The sequence below is a fragment of the Artemia franciscana genome, chromosome 13, assembly GCF_032884065.1.
Source record: "Artemia franciscana chromosome 13, ASM3288406v1, whole genome shotgun sequence".
NCBI classification, from domain to species: domain Eukaryota; kingdom Metazoa; phylum Arthropoda; class Branchiopoda; order Anostraca; family Artemiidae; genus Artemia; species Artemia franciscana.
In genome coordinates this window covers 4,249,012-4,265,459 of record NC_088875.1, presented here as the reverse complement: position 1 = coordinate 4,265,459, position 16,448 = coordinate 4,249,012, and the positions used below count along the sequence as shown (strand labels likewise).

The 16,448-nt window shown below is 34.5% G+C and overlaps 1 protein-coding gene across 1 annotated transcript in view; it reads left to right on the top strand.

The window, feature by feature from the left end:
- The window catches only part of LOC136034415 (uncharacterized), a 102,609-nt gene extending 90,999 nt beyond the window's left edge, over positions 1 to 11,610 (top strand). Inside the window, exon 6 of the transcript XR_010619174.1 lies at positions 11,488 to 11,610. The gene's annotated coding sequence lies outside the window, so the exon portion shown is untranslated. The remainder of the gene's footprint in view (positions 1 to 11,487) is intronic.
- The last annotated feature ends 4,838 nt before the right edge of the window (positions 11,611 to 16,448 follow it).

Genomic DNA, 16,448 nt, shown 5'->3' with positions numbered 1-16,448 from the left:
TTGCATCATTAAAAAGTACCAATTTTGTTAATGCACCAGCTCTTCGTTTGCTGTCATCTGCAAAGCTTAAAAAACTTTCTGCTGCTTCTTCTTCAATCCTTTTATTTCTTGCCACCGAAGAAAGAAAATCCATGGCAGTCAGTGTAAGATGTTTTGAGCTCGGTTACTTTACCAGTGTTTTGTTTATTTGTCTGCATTTATTGTTTTGGGCTTCAAAGTAACCGGCACTTTGCCTTCCTTACACAAATGATAATATAATTTCGTAGTTTCTTCTGAGGTGGCTCGCGACATACATCCAAATTTTCGTGTTGAAACATACCGGAGATGCTGTTCTTTACAAATTCCAAGCCCAATGTTTGCAAAACTATCTTCATAGTGCTTGTCCTTTCTTTGCTTCATGTTGACTGTCAGCTTATCATAATGAAATTCTTGCTATAGATTAAAGAATCCCGTGGATTCAAGTCTATTTTGGATCTCTAGACAAGTAAGAGGAATAAAAGGTGGATTTACTGACACGGGCCTTAATCGAAGAATATATCCAAAGAAAACAAAGTTGGAATTTCCTATTGGGAAACTATTAAATTTAATCACGTCCATTGAAAATGAATATACATCAGAATCAGAGACGAAACTGCTTATTTCATCTTTAATGAAAATTTGTTTTCGTCCAAGTTTTTTCTTAATTATCAGCAATTGTTTGGTGGATAAAGATGCATACGTTGCAGTTCTCTGCTGGTCAACTGGCAGACTTCAACAGATTCTTTTTTCGAGGGAATTACTTGAGGTGGAAGAGTTTCCCCGTTTTACTGATAATTGGTTCTGGCTCACTCCAACCTAGAAAAAAAAATTGCTGCTATCATATTGGGAAACTTTAGCTAACAAGAAAGAAGAGGATAAATTAGAAATTAGGAGAGAGAAAACAGTGACTGATACGTAGCGTTCTCGTTGTCCAGATATAGTTGCAGAAATTTAGGCTATGAAAAAAAAAGGAAGAAGGAAAATTGAAAAAAGAAAGTGATAAGCAAAGAGAAAGAATCACCTGTTACGAATATGCCAGCCTTTTGGCGTCTAAGTAAAACCTTTCCTCTTCCAACATTTTTCTTTCCTTTTCTTTCAAAATTTTCGACGAGTTCATAATGTTGGTAAACATTCTGAAAAGGGAAAGTTTACAAATTTTCGAGGGTTTCTTGTTTCGAGGGATTTTCTTGAGTTGGAAGTGTTTCTCCGTTTTACTGTTAATTGCTTCTGGCTAACTCCAACCTAGAAAAATAAATTGCTGCTCACATATTGGGATACGTAAGCTAAAAGGAAAGAAGAGGATAAATAAGGAGAGTGAAAACAGTGACAGATACGTAACGTCTTCGTTGTCCAGATAAAGTTGCAGAAATTTTGGCTATGAAATAAAAGGAAGAAGATTTGGAAAAAGAAAGCGATAAGCAGAAAGAAATAATCACGTGATACCAATTTGCCAGGCTTTTGGCGTCAAAGTAAAACGTTGCCTCTTCCAAAAAATTTCCTTCGTTTTCTTTCAAAATTTTTGACGATTTCATAATGTTGATAAACGTTCTGAAAAGTGAAAGTTTACAAATCTTCGAGGGTTTCTGGTTTTTCTCTTTTTTCTTTTCTTCCGAAATTTTCAACGATGTCATAATTTTGATAAACATTCTGAAAAGGGAAAGTTTGCAAATCTTCGAGGGTTTCTCTTCAGTTGTTTTCTTAAGGTTGAAGAGTTTCCCCGTTTTACTGTTAATTGCTTCTGGCTCACTCCAACCTAAAAAAATAAATCGCTGCTCACATATTGGGATACGTAAGCTAAAAAGAAAGAAAAGGATAAATAAGAAATAAGGAGAGTGAAAATAGTGACAGATACGTAACGTTTTGTTGTCTAAATAAAGTTTCAGAAATTTAGGCCTTGAAAAAAAAGGAAGAAGGAAAATTGAAAAAAGAAAGCGATAAGCAAAGAGAAAGAACCACCTGATACGAATATTTCAGGTTTTTGGCGTCAAAGTAAAACGTCGCTTCATCCAAAATTTTACTTTCCGGTTCTTCCAAAATTTTCGATGATTTCACAATTTTAGTAAATATCCTGAACAGCGAAAGTTTGCAGATCTTGGAGGGTTCCTGGTTTTGGTTTTTTTTAAGGCTGAAGAGTTTACCCGTTTTAGAGTCAATTCCTTCTGGCTCACTCCTACCTAGAAAAATAAATTGCTGCTCACATATTGGGATCCATTAGCTAAAAAGAAAGAAGAGGATAAATAAGAAATAAGGAGAGTGAAAACAGTGACAGATACATAACGTTTTGTTGTCCAAATAAAATTTTAGAAATTTAGGCCATGAAAAAAAAGGAAAATTGAAAAAAAAAAGCTATAAGCAAAGAGAAAGAATCACCTGTTTCGAATATGCCAGGTTTTTGGCGTCAAAGTAAAACGTCGCTTCTTCCAAAATTTTTCTTTCCTATTCTTCCAAAATTTTCGATGATTTCACAATTCTAGTAAACATCCTGAACAGCAAAAGTTTGCAGATCTTGGAGGGTTCCTGTTTTTTTTTTTTTTTTTAAGGTTGAAGAGTTTACCGGTTTTAGAGTTGATTCCTTCTGGCTCACTCCAACCTAGAAAAACAAATTGCTGCTCACATATTGGTATACGTTAGCTAAAAAGAAAGAAGAGGATAAATAAGAAATAAAAAGAGTGAAAACAGTGACAGATACGTAACGTTTTCGTTGTCCATATAAAGTTGTAGACATTTAGGCCATGAAAAAAAGGAAGAAGGAAAATTGAAAAAAGAAAGCGATAAGCAAAGAGAAAGAATCACCTGATACGAATTTGCCAGGCTTTTGGTGTTAAAGTAAAATGTTGCCGCTTCCAAAATTTTTCTTTCAAAATTTTCGACGATTTCATAGTGTTGGTAAATATTCTGAAAAGCGAAAGTTTACAAATCTTCGAGGTTTTCTGGTTTCTCTCTTTTTTCTTTTCTTCCAAAATTTTCAACGATGTCATAATTTTGGTAAACATTTTGAAAAGGGAAAGATTGTAAATCTTCGAGGGTTTCGCTTCTGTTGTTTCCTTAAAGTTGAACAGTTTCCCGTTTTACTGTTAATCGCTTCTGGCTCACTCCAACCTAGAAAAATAAATTGCTGCTCACATATTGGGATACGTAAGCTAAAAAGAAAGAAGAGGATAAATAAGAAATAAGGAGAGTGAAAACAGTGACAACGTAAAGTTTTCCCTTAACAGTTCTAGCCATAACAACCTAAAGTCAAATAGCTAATGTATACGCAGCACTGCACATGGCTCAATGCTTTGTTTGTAATGCTTTGTTTCCGTTGGGATCAATGAATCGTTTCGTAATTGCCATTACAAAAAGGGTATAATTGACTTTGGGAATTTACATAATACAACACTGGTTATACTTTGCGATCAGCACATTACCCAAAAGACATTCTTGGAGGATCAATGAACTCTGAACAAACCTGACTATACTTTGCAATCAGCACTGTACCCACCACACAATTTTTGCGAATCGATGAAAACTGACCCGCACGATAGTTACAAAAAAAGTTCTACTCTTCATTGTACCCGGTATGCACTGACGAGTAAGCATTATTGCCTTTAGTAAATTGGCTGATACATTGCAAACAGTTCAGTGGCTGTCATGAATTCAAGTATTGTATTGAAGTCAATAAATTGTTAAGTAAGCGCCATTGCCAAACAAAAGTGGTGATTTTTGAAATACTTGATTGATGTTGGGTTTAAACCCAAGACTCCCAAGCCTAAAGAATAACCTTCTAACCGACTGAACTAACACACTGATGATTATAAATAGTTATTAAAATTACAATATAATAATAATTTATTACAGAAAAAGTCCCTGGGTCATAGGAAATTAACATAGCAAAAAAACAAAACAACGAATTAACTAAAATAAATTAATACTATTTAAAGAAAACGCTCACGATGTGCCGCTTCAATCCTGACAAACCTTGCTATTCTTTTAATGCTCAGGAAATTTGTCTCTTTCATTCTATCTGCCATCCATATCTCATTCAATTTTTCTTTACCATTCATGTTTCGCCTCCATTCATTCAATTCGACACATTCACACAACAAATGTATTTAAACTTTCATCCTGAGATCCAAACATAGGACAAGCAATAAATTATATCTTCTCCCCTTTTCTTCCTTGATACTTACTTTTCTCACCAGTCAAAAATCCATTTCCCCTCCAATCCATATAAGCCTTCAAATCCTTTCTACTTAACCCAGCCTTCCAAAATACCCCCCCCCCCCAACTACCCTTGATCTGTCTATACAATTTTAACGACCCTGAACGATCCAGACTTGCCCACCATATCTGGATTTTTTGGTTCTTCAACCTCTCTTGTTCCTCCATTATGACTATTTCCTCCATACCCATAATCCCCTTTCCTTTATTCCACCATTCCCCTAATCCACACTTATCTAAGATATCCTTAATCTCCACTGGCCACCCTGCTTTATTTTTCTGTCTCAACGCCTCTAAGTATGCTGCCTTTGCTACCGTAAATCTCTGCATACCCTGTATCCTAACCCAATATCTCACCATGGTCACTAGCCTCATAGATCGCAGCGATGCTAACCCTAAATCCCTCTGGATTACCAAATTACTAAACGAATCCCCTAGTCCTAATATCTTCTTATAATATCTCATCATAACCACCTCAAGTTTTGGACCTTTCCGATAGCCCCAGACCTCTGCTCCCTAATGCATCGTCGGTACTTGTCCAAATTCTCTTATGTGCTCTAATATCTCTAACCCCTCTAAGACTACTCGCTATTTCACCGCTAATTTACCTCCCCATTTCATTCACTAGATCCAGATGCCCGCTGAAGTTCCCATTACTAGTAAACATTATCCCAAGATAAACAAATTCATTTTTCACTGGTATAGTTTCACCATTAAAGAAAAAATTCACATATTCACTTTCCATGGCTTTACGACCAAATACCATCACCACTGTCTTCGATATGTTCAGGATTTACTTCTTCTCTCCCAAATAAACATCCGTAATCGCTAACAATTATTGCAGTTTCTCCTTTGATTCAGCCAGTAATACGATGTTGTCAGTAAATAGTAGTAAGCATAGTTTAAGCATGCTGTCGATATTATTGGTACATTGCTCTTAACGAAAAATTCATGGGCATTATTTAAATAAAGGCTAAACAATTTTGGTGACAGCACACATCCCTGCTTTAGTCCCAATAAACATAGCACTTGAGTAGAGTGCTCTCCCGCCACTCTCACTACTAACTTCACGTATTTATACATTTCGCACAGCATCAATACAAAATAGGGAGGTAGTCCTAAAGATAACATGTTTAACATCAACAGGTGCCTATCCACATTATTTTATGCTTCTTTTAGGTATAAAAAAGCTGCATATAACCTTCTACCTTTTCCTTTCCTATACTTCTCTACCAAAATTCTCAAAGTAAAAATATGATCTATTGCGCTATGGTTTTTTTCTAAACCCTACCTTGAAAGTGGATAACTGTTTCATCCAACCACTTCCCTAATCTTGATTCTATAACCTTGAAAAAAATCTTACTCATCACATTTCGTAAACTAATTATTCTATAATTACTATGATCCTGCCTATTACCTTTTTTAAAAATTGGTATTCCTACTGACAAATTTCACTGCTCAGGCCATTTCCTTTTTTCAGTCGCAAAACTGAAGACTGCTGCTAAAACTGGTACTAGAACTGTTTTCCCCATATTCCAAATCTTTGCTGGTATTCCATCCAACCCTGGCGCCGAAGATCCCTTCATTCCTTTTAGGCTTGCTCTTACTTCCTCTACCCTGATCGGTTTTAAGAGACTATAATCCTCTTGTCTTAAGTGGAAACCATTCTGCCCCCGTAGCTCCTCTGCTAAACTCCCTATAACGTCTTCATATGGCTCCCTTTTGCTAGTGTCCTGCTCCAGGTATGTTGTCCACGACTCAGCTGAAGGTATGTGTTGGTCATTGGCCTTGAATTCCCGCCTTAATTCAGTCCAAAACTGTTTTGGGTCTTTTGACAATTATTCCTCGCGGATCTTTGTGGCCCTAATCTCTTCTACTTGTTTTTTTTTTCTCCTTTTTATTAACCTCTTGTAGATCTTTCTCTGCTCGGTACTCCGATAAGTGTTTATTCATTTCCTGGTCGTTTAGTGCTCCTTTCACTTTCCTGAGAAGTTGAACAAGGTTTACTTTCAGCTTCCGACAATTCTCATCGAAGAATTCGTTTGTGTTTCTCACCATCTCCTTCTTACTTGATACTCCACTTCATTTCTGATATACTTCCACTGCTATTTCATCCACGGCTTCTTCTAATTTCCCTTCTTCCAGTATATATGCATTCCTCCGCCATTTCCTGCGTCTGTTCAATTTCCAACAATCCTTTCATGCGGTGTTTTTCCATACGATCTACCCGAATCTGCTGCTTCATTACCTTCCTACCTTACCTTCCATCTTTCCCTCATTCCTCCAACTATATCCCTCACCCTCCTTCTCATTCATCCATTTCTTTCGCCTGTCCTGCCTTAATAACTACATCTTTTGGCTGATGGTCTGATCCTACAACATCCATAACATAAAAATCCAAAGAATTTTCTTATAACCTCGTGTAAAACATAATATAATCAATCACGCTAGGCTTCCCCGAACCAAAACACGTAAAATCTCCCCTATCAGGATCTTTTCCGTGTGTTATCTACAGTGAGAATCTATATTGAGTATTTCCCATTTTCCGAAATCCGCTTCGGTTACTCGTATTTTGGATGGTTTGCATTCTGGTTGTCGACAATTTAAGGTAGGGAAAAAGCTTATCTTGGTTTGCAATAGGAAAAACTCTGAGCTCTACTTATAATCCTGGCGTCACGCATATTTTATAGATGAGTGATTAAGATTGTAGTAAAATTTTCCTCCATCTCTTGAGTCTTCGGCTTCTTCCCACGAAGAAGTGTTCGGGTCGGTTAAAGCCTTCAGTATTTTGTTGACCTTGTAGAGTTCAAGTCTCTTCCTGTGATATCTCTTGGTGGTTAGATTGAACAGATTCAAATTCGTTTACTGATATCGATATATTCTGTTCTTGGTAGAGATCACTTGTTGAGCACAGATGATGTAATGCCTATAAAAGCTTTTGTGGTCTGATATTTCCGTGTCGATAGTCGACATTATATGCTAAATTTCGTTTGAGTGAAACAAAAAATGTTTGACAAATTTATCTATATAATAATTGCAAATAAACAAAGACAGGAAAATCCTAACTCTAATTTCGAGTCTAATCTTAGGCTCTGACCCCTTCACAAGTGCTACAATGTGTCTCGGTTCTTGTTTTTTCTTTTTTTTTACATTTACTTTATTTTAATCGTCTTTGCTTGTTTATCCAGACATCATGTATCATTCCCGTAGTCTTGGGAATGCTCTATTGGGAATCTATTCGATAAAGTAAGACCCAACCATCCTTAAGATGATTCACTTGACGAAAATAACATACTTCTACCTTAATCTATCACTAGTTTAACTCCTGTAGCATCACCATTTTAAATTACCCCCACCCCCGTAATATATGGTACGGCGTTATTTATATTATTAACACCCCTCCTTGTAATATTTGTTGTTCAATTTACTGTATTTTAGCTGTTTTGTTTCTTGGATTTTAATTTCTTGCTTTTCTTGTCTTACACAGTTCCTTGATTTTCAGTTACTTTTTCTTATGTTTTAAATAACAAATAGACAAGAGGTTTTCTTTAATGTGGAAGATTTTTTGAATTACACGATCAAGTAATTTTCTTAATACACTATTAGCCTATGATTGTTAACATGAGTCAAGTAAAATACTCTCAATATATGAATTCGAATAAGGTAAAACTAAACAATTATGATAAATGGTGAGCAGTCTTTCTTTGAAGTATCAAATAATAATTTTTCAAAGTGCCTGAATTTATTTTTTAATGAAATGAGGCTCACCTTTCTCATCAATTTTGCCTTTCTATGAGGTTAGTCATCATTCCATTTCTACAAACTATTTTTACTTAAAGATGTAGTTTTACGACCAATGGCACTTAGTGTCGCAGTACTAGGTTTACTTGTGACAGTATTAATGTCAGCTATTTCCACAATTTCCACACATGCTCATTTTCCTCAAATGAACTACGAAATAGGCTAAACACATGTTCTATTCATATAAATCAACAAGGTTCGTAGCTAAAGAGAGAGCCCAAACATTAAAATTGTTAAATACATTCTTGCTGATCAACCTGGACGGCTAATTGTTAAATTTTAAACATGGAATGTTTAATTTCATTTAAAATCCGTAGAAAACTTTCAAAAAACTTAAGAAGTCGTAAACAATTCTGAAACCAGTCCTCATGAAACAACACCAACATTACTCCAGATTAAATTTCAGCAGCTCATCCTAGTAATATACTAGGCTCTGGGTGAGCTATTTACAATGAAATGCCTTTAAACAGTGGTATATCTAATAATAGAAATGTATTGAAGTTCAATAAAACTAAATTATAAAATACCAAGAGATTGGTATTTATTTCATGCCCACAAATGCCCAAGCATGGGGGCTTACCCCATGCTTGGGGGCATCAAAGCAACCAAACTGGAAGCATTATTAAACTCATCATCTTAAGAGAATTTAATATCTAAGAAACTTACCCTGTCCCGTCCGTTTAGAGTTTGTTGTCTCAAACTATTTAGAATTATCTTGGTGGCATCATATAATTCGCATCGACTGCTAGACCCAGATATTTGAATAGGAAATTCCATCTTGTTTCATCGCAAGAATCAGAATGAAACCAGGTGGGGATACCTAGTATTTGTATAGCAAACAAATCTTTCTTGGCTGCTTGCCAATATGTGGGTGTTGCTCTGACGTTTTTGAAAGTTTTGTAACCTTTGTCTAAGTTCACAAGTTTCGAGACAAAATTATCATTGTGAAAATTTCCAGCCTTTAAATGTTTGTTCCCAATGCATTTGCGGAGCACAATCTGGCTCTTGCTGATTTTCTCTTATCATTTTTTTTGGCTTTTACGAATATATATTCCGTCTGTTGTCTAAAATGAGAATCTATGTTGTGTATTTTCTCTTTTGCAAAATTTGCTTCGGTTACTCTTATTTTGAATGGTTTGTATTTTGGTTGTCGACCACAGATGAAGTAATGGCTGCAAAGCTTTTGTGTTCGGATATATTCGTGCAATCTACTTGCAATATAAGTATACAAGACGTGCAATTAACTGTCACTGTCCCTGCACATTTTCCAGTTAAACACGTTCGAAGCATGAACATTTTCCACAAATTGAACATTGGCAATTACATACGTGTGGCTCCTGTAAGATAAATAAGATTGACCAAGTTCATTGTTCTATTAAAGCTTTAAATGATTGGGTTCAAGACCGTATATATGACGGAAGGTATACAAGAAGTAAAAAAACACCGCCTCTGCACATTTTCCACATAAATACGTTCGAAGACGTTTTCTCTGTTTTTCCAGCTTAATGGCAAAGAGGTAGTCATATTGCACCTTATTGACCGAGAATAGAAACAACCAATTATAATTTTTCTCTTCACCCTTTGAGACCATGAAGATACCATCTGAAAATAATGATCACTTTCAAAGCCTATCAGGAAAGTCAGTGACACCTAAGACGTTTCTTTCATTTCTAGCTCAATGTGTGGTTTCACTCTTGAATATTTTCTATAGCATTTTCTACTGCCAATAATTATGATTAATTTTTACCAGTTCAATTTATATGAATAACTTGTGTCCCCTCACCCAAATGAAAACTACTACCAGGTATGTTTTAATGTTAAAGTAAATGATTTATTTGCAAAAAAAAACTATTATAAAATATATATTTATAACATAGAATAAATAAAAAACATTAAATCAAACATACAAAAAACAATAATATATACAAACATAATAAGTAATATATAAATTCATCATATGTACTATTAACACAGTTTTTTTAGTCTTCTTTCTTTATTCGCATCACTATGATTAATACCTGAAACAAATAAATAATAAAAAGTATTCTAACGCTAATAAGCAAATTACACTGAACTGATGAGTATGATCTGTATAAAAACAAACTGCAGAAATTGATAAAGTATACAAAAAAATTACTTTTTATAAGTTAAAAGTACAAATCAAAATAATTTGACTAGACGACCCTGCAAGGAGTCGACTATTCGGGCTGCTCATCTTTGGCACATCTTTGGAGTGAAATATCCAAAGCTATAAAAAAATACGATCTTTTTATAATTGAACAGAAAAACCTACTGATCTGAGGATTTAACCTGGTAATCATGTTGCTTATGTTGACAAGTTTGACGGCCCAGCAAGGAATTAATTATCATTATTCTGATTTTATCAACAAATTTTGCGTCACAAAAAAAAATATATACGAGGGTCGTCTAGAATGTGGCCCCCGTTTATGCATAGCACGTGATATTTTTCGCAAGGGGTGTCGTTCTTTCGTGGAGCTATAGCACTGGCTCCCGTCAAGAGGATATCTCTTAGTAAAATAACATATTTTCTCAAAAAGAGGTTCTTGATATGCAAGCACAACCACAATCAAACACTTAAATATCCCTCCCCCCTGTCCAATAATCCAATGCATTAAAAATGTGGTATACAATTGAAATTAAATGAAAATAAAGAATGATAAAACGTTTCAATAGTTTTTAAAGTTTCTCCCATGATTTAAAACTAATTTTATTTTCCACTAGATTATATCAGAGAAATAGGAAGAAATAAGAACAAGCAGACTAAGCTAAACGAGCAAAACACAGAAAGAAAAGTGAAGAAATCAAACCCAATTGTTACACACAAACAGGAGAAAAACACATCTTGATAGCATCCTGTTGTGTAATTCACATCTTTAAACAATTCAACACTGCAAAACAAATCAAGATAATGAAATCTAGCATAATGAGTGAGAATACTTACGGAAAAATGTTTTTTAAAACATTTTTTATATTTTGAAAGAGGTAAAAGCAATTAGTTTAAGAAAAATTTATTTAATTAAAAATTATTCAAATTTAGTTTAAAATTAAAAATCACTTATTATTTCAGGTCTGAATTTAATGTTTCTTAAAAGCAAAATACTTTTTAAACATAACTTTTACGCTAATTATATAAACAATTATTTTCTTATGAAAATAGCACCAAAAATGATTTTGTAATAACGATGAAAAATCCAGGCAGGGAAGCAGCCCAGTCCTGGCGACACCCCTCACCCTTCCCTCTCTATGCATATAAAATTTATATTATAGGTATATAAAATTTATTATATGCATATATAATATCATATAAAATTATATCATATTATATTTATCATATAAAATATATTATATATAAGCATATAAAATTTATTTATGCGAATGTTTCCGCCATAAGACGAGTAAAATTTAAAGAGCTCAGTTGTGCCTAATTTCAATTAATTTTTTCAGGCATGTATTTCAAATCAGCTATAGGATGCCCCTTTGAACAGTTTCCGCAAATTGAACACTGGCAAATACATACGTATGAATCCTGTAAGATAAATAAGATTGACCAAGTTCATTGTTCAAACAAAGCTTAAAAGTATTGGGTTTAAGACTGTATATACGAGGGAAGGAAGTGTCAGGATTTCTTTTACTGTTAATAGTATTTTTCGTTCTTTGTATAGATCACTTGTTGATCAAAGATTATGTAATGCTTCTAAAGCTTTTGTGGTCGGATATATCCGTGTGATCTACTTGCAATTTAAGTATATAAGAAATCAAAAAACATTTACCTTCCCTGCACATTTTCCATATAAATACGTTCGAAGCATGAACAGTTCGTAAATTAAACACTGGCAATTATATGGGTGTGGCTGCTGTTTGATAAATAAGAATTATAATTTTCACTGTTCTAACAAAGCTTAAAAGCATTGGGTTCTAGACCGTATATACGAGGGAAGGAGGTAACAGGATTTCTTTTACTGATATTTATAAATTCGGTTCTTTGTAGAGATCACTTGTTCACCACAGATGATGTAATGCCTCTAAATCTTTTGTGGTCGGACATTCCCGTGTGGTCTACTTGCAATCTAAGTGTACAAGAAGTTAAAAACACTGTCGCTGCACATTTTCCAGATAAATACATTCGAAGCATGAACAGTTTCAGGCAAATTGAAAACATAAACATGACTCCAGGGATGACACGCTCCCACAGCCAGTAGGGCAATAATTGTAAGTTATGAAAGTTTCCTGTTGTTTATGTACAGCTAACGCATGAATTCAAATGGACGAAAAGCGTTGTGAAACAAATCAATTAGTTTTGACACTTTATTTTCTAATGTTAATGTGGCAACACTGACGACGTTTGTACTGTCCAAAAACTTCATAATTTTGAAACAGCCAAAAGAAAAATATTAAAAAACCGCGAATTGCGTGTTTGATTTTGATGTGTTTTGTAATTAAAGGTATGAAGTTAATCAAAGATGACTTCATTAGATGACTTCTCTGACAAAATGCCCTCCCTCTCTTACAGGTGTGTATGTGCCGTTTTTTCCTGGGATGTTCCTGTTAGCGCTAAATGGTTTTAATCACCGTCCTTTTCCCCTTTCCTCAAGGAGACTCTTTGGATTGTTCCCCTCTGAATCCACGACTTTGCTGATTGTCCTGGCTTTGGGATCTATGTTTCTGTAATCTCTGTCAACTCCTGGAGGAGGGGTATTCAAGTGCGATGTTACTAAGGGAGTTTATTTTTAGTAATGTTGCTGGGAGCTTTCCTTGAGTCAATATAATATAAGGGACACAACTCAAATTTATATCATGAGAGCTGGATGATTTGAGAATTAGAAAGGAAGGACTGTTAATAATAACTAATTATCTAGGAGACAGAATTATCTCAGCTGGGTGTCGTAAGTTGTGTAGATTTGCTTGAGAGCGATAGTAGAAATTGTCTATTTCTTTTTTGAAAGTTTTCAGGTTATTATAGTTCTTCATCGTATAGGAAATAATCTATTAGGGCAGAACGGATTTCATCTTTCTTTTAACAAATTTTTGTATTATTTAATGACAGTGGACTGCCGGTGTATTCTTCCTTGATAGGATATCGGTTTTTATTTTTAATTTCTTTTTTGGGTCATATTTTGGTTTTATTGCGTTAACTTCTTCGTTTTTATGCTTCAAAGGGGCATCGTCTGGAAATCTACTCAGCTAGTTACAGGGGACATTTTGTTTTCCCTTAAGGAATTCAAATTTAGAATCTAAATTTTAGATTTTTAAGATCCATCATGCAAGTATCCCCGTCGGCTTTTTGAAAGTCTAAATATTGCCGGCTTTTATGATCTGAACGTAGTTTAAATTTTCTTCCTACTAGATAGTGTTGAAATTTATCTAGTTAGTGTATGATTGACAATTATTCAAGCTGGGTAGCTGAATAATTGCTTTCTCTGGGGGTTAGGGTACGAGAAGCATACTCTAACTTTTTCATCTCTGCTTATTATTTGGGAGAGAATTGCCCCAATTCTTATGCTTGAGGCGTCCGTTGTAACAACGTATTCCCCTGTTTGGAAATCTGGTAATGATAAGATAGGTTCTGAAATAACTGCCTTTTCTATTGAATCTAAGGAATCTTGAGCTTTTTTTGACCAAGTAATTTTATGTGGATATCCTCGGGTAAGGTCAGTTAGTGGTTTTGCTACCTGTGCGTAATTCCTTATGAATTTTCTAAAATAGCTCATTAATCCTAGAATTCCTCTTAATTGTTAAATAGTTTGAAGCGGTTTGAAATTTTTAACTGATTTTATTTTTTTTGGGGTCGGGGGGAATTACTCCTTGTGTCAAAACTACTGCTAAAATATTAACTTTTGTCTGAATAAGATTTACTTTTTTTGCTCTACGTTTTGAATTTCCTTCTGAATTTTTCAAATACTTTGGCTAAGGCTACTAAATGGTCTTCAGAATTCTTTTCCATACATATTACGTCGTTAACAAAACGAATAACGTTATATAGACGTCTTATCAAGGGAAGTAAGGGTCTACACAATGCACTTAAAATCGACGGTATAGACGGTATCCCTGTGTTAAGTCTAGGGCAGTAAATATTTTATTTTTATTTGATTTGTAATCTAGAATTTCATCTATTCTAGGTAGAGGAAATTTGTCACTAACTACTAGTTTGTTTATGGCTCTAATGATTCATTGGTTCTAGCATTTGTGATATTTGAAGTTGCTTTGATTTTGGAGGAATTTTAGTCTTACGCACTATAAATCCATAATATTTTTCATTCAGATTTTCCTCTTAAATTCAGAATATCATCCATTGGTTCATACTTAGGAAGCTCAATATTTTCGAATTTCTTGCATAAATTTGAAATTTCTTGAATTTGTTTTTTCTATACTCTTTAATATTGGCTATTTTCTCCTTTATTTGATTAGTTTGTATGTTATTTATTATTATTTTTATCCGTCTGGTAGAGGAATTTTGAGTTTGCAATGTCTAATAATATTTTAGTGGGTTTAAAAAAATTAGTGTCTTTTATTGCCTTGTATTGGAAGTTTTTGCAAATTATAAATCGAGTCGGAAAGTTTTTGATGTCCTTGCGTATGGTTAGATACACAGATCTTTTCACGTCCAGATCTTGTCTGTTTACACTCGACAAATTGTAGCATATATTACTTGTTCTCTGTTTAATATAAATGGGCAATTTGTAAAATACGGATGCATTCATCACATTTACCATTGCCCCTGAATCTATAAGGCCTGAGAAATAAATATTTGTTTCACTAAGATTTTTGAATATTGGTAACCTTTTATTGTTTGCTGCACTTAAAATTGGTATGATCACTGGTGGGGACCTAAAACAATATCTGCCGTCAAACTTTGGTCCTACGATTTTGGAGGTCTGTCTCGTTTTTCTCACGTTCCCACATCTTAGGTGTAGAACATGCGTCTGTTCTAGTTTTGACTTCTTGATTATTATTGGAAGTGGAATTGCTATATTGTTCCCGTTGGCTGCTAATTTACCTCATTCAAATTCCAACCATTATTAGGTTTGTTTGTTCTCCCACGATACTGAGACGTATTGTGTTATAATTTTTTATTTTGATTTTAGGTAATTACCTCTTGTCAAGAAGGTATTCCCTCGATTACCTCTTGTGACGTACCTGCTATAGTTTGTCCCCCTGGACAAACGATTGCTCGTCGCTCTAAAATTGGAGCGATAACTGTTGTTCTTGAAACAATTCCTAACTATATGACCTAATCAGTTACAGATGAACATTTATTGGTTGGTTACTATCTGGTGATCTCTATTGATTATTGAGGGGAAAATGTACTAGTCTTGCAGTTGCCAGGGTTTGATTTTGAATGTGTTTTTGCGATGATTCTCGAGATAAAAATTGCGTAGATAAATCTTTTGAGTTTATGGGGGTCTTGTTTTCTACATTATTTATTGATTATTTTTGGTGTTGCAGGACAATTGAGTATTTCGCAAGCTCTTTCAACCTCTTGAACTGTTTATTCTAAATTTCTGATGTTTTAGACAATCTATAAACCACATAATTTGGGGTCCGCAAAGATGTATTCTTCAACCTAGTCAATTTCATCTTTTTGGGGCCAGTCATATGAATTGTTGGATAGACTCAGAGAGCGAAGATTACTTACTAAATATTACTAAATATTCCCTACTAAATATTGCTTACCGGTTTCAGCCCCCCAGCCCACCCCAAGAAACTACGAAAAAACAAATCTAAAACCTCCCGCCTTTCAAAATCTATTAGCTAAATAAAATGTTTTAATTTATTTTTAAACCCGTATGAAGTGACAGACTAACTGATGCTAGCCGGCAGATTCTTTTGGTTTTTGGCTGCTCTTTTGTTTCGGCTCTCTTTTTTAAAAGAGACAATTTTCTCTTGCACTGATAAATTGTCGCTAGTGAATGTCGTGGGTCTACAAGGGGCCCTATTGTCTAACTTTTGTTCCCCGATGTATTTTACTTCTATTACAATCGGCAAGGACAAAAGTATCAAACACGACTTGAATAGAAATGATGATAGATTATTGCCTTATTTTTTTTTAGGAATTTAATGATTTCTTCAAAACTGCAGAAGCCAGAAATAGAGCCAGAAGACATGGAACAGCAAGATAAATTAAAAAGGAGGCGGAAAAACGAATTAAAAAGGCTAAAAAGAAGACAAATTAAACGTGCTATAAGGTCAAAAATGTTCCCGTAATTGGACAAATCTCATCCAAAGAGAGTATAAACAATGAAAAGAAAAGAGACCATTTGAATCTTGTAAAAGAGACAATTCTCTCTTGCACTGATAAATTGTCGCTAGTGAATGTCGTGGGTCTACAAGGGAACCTATTGTCTAACATTTTGTTCCCCGAAGTATTTTACTTCTATTACAATCGGCAAGGACAAAAGTATCAAACA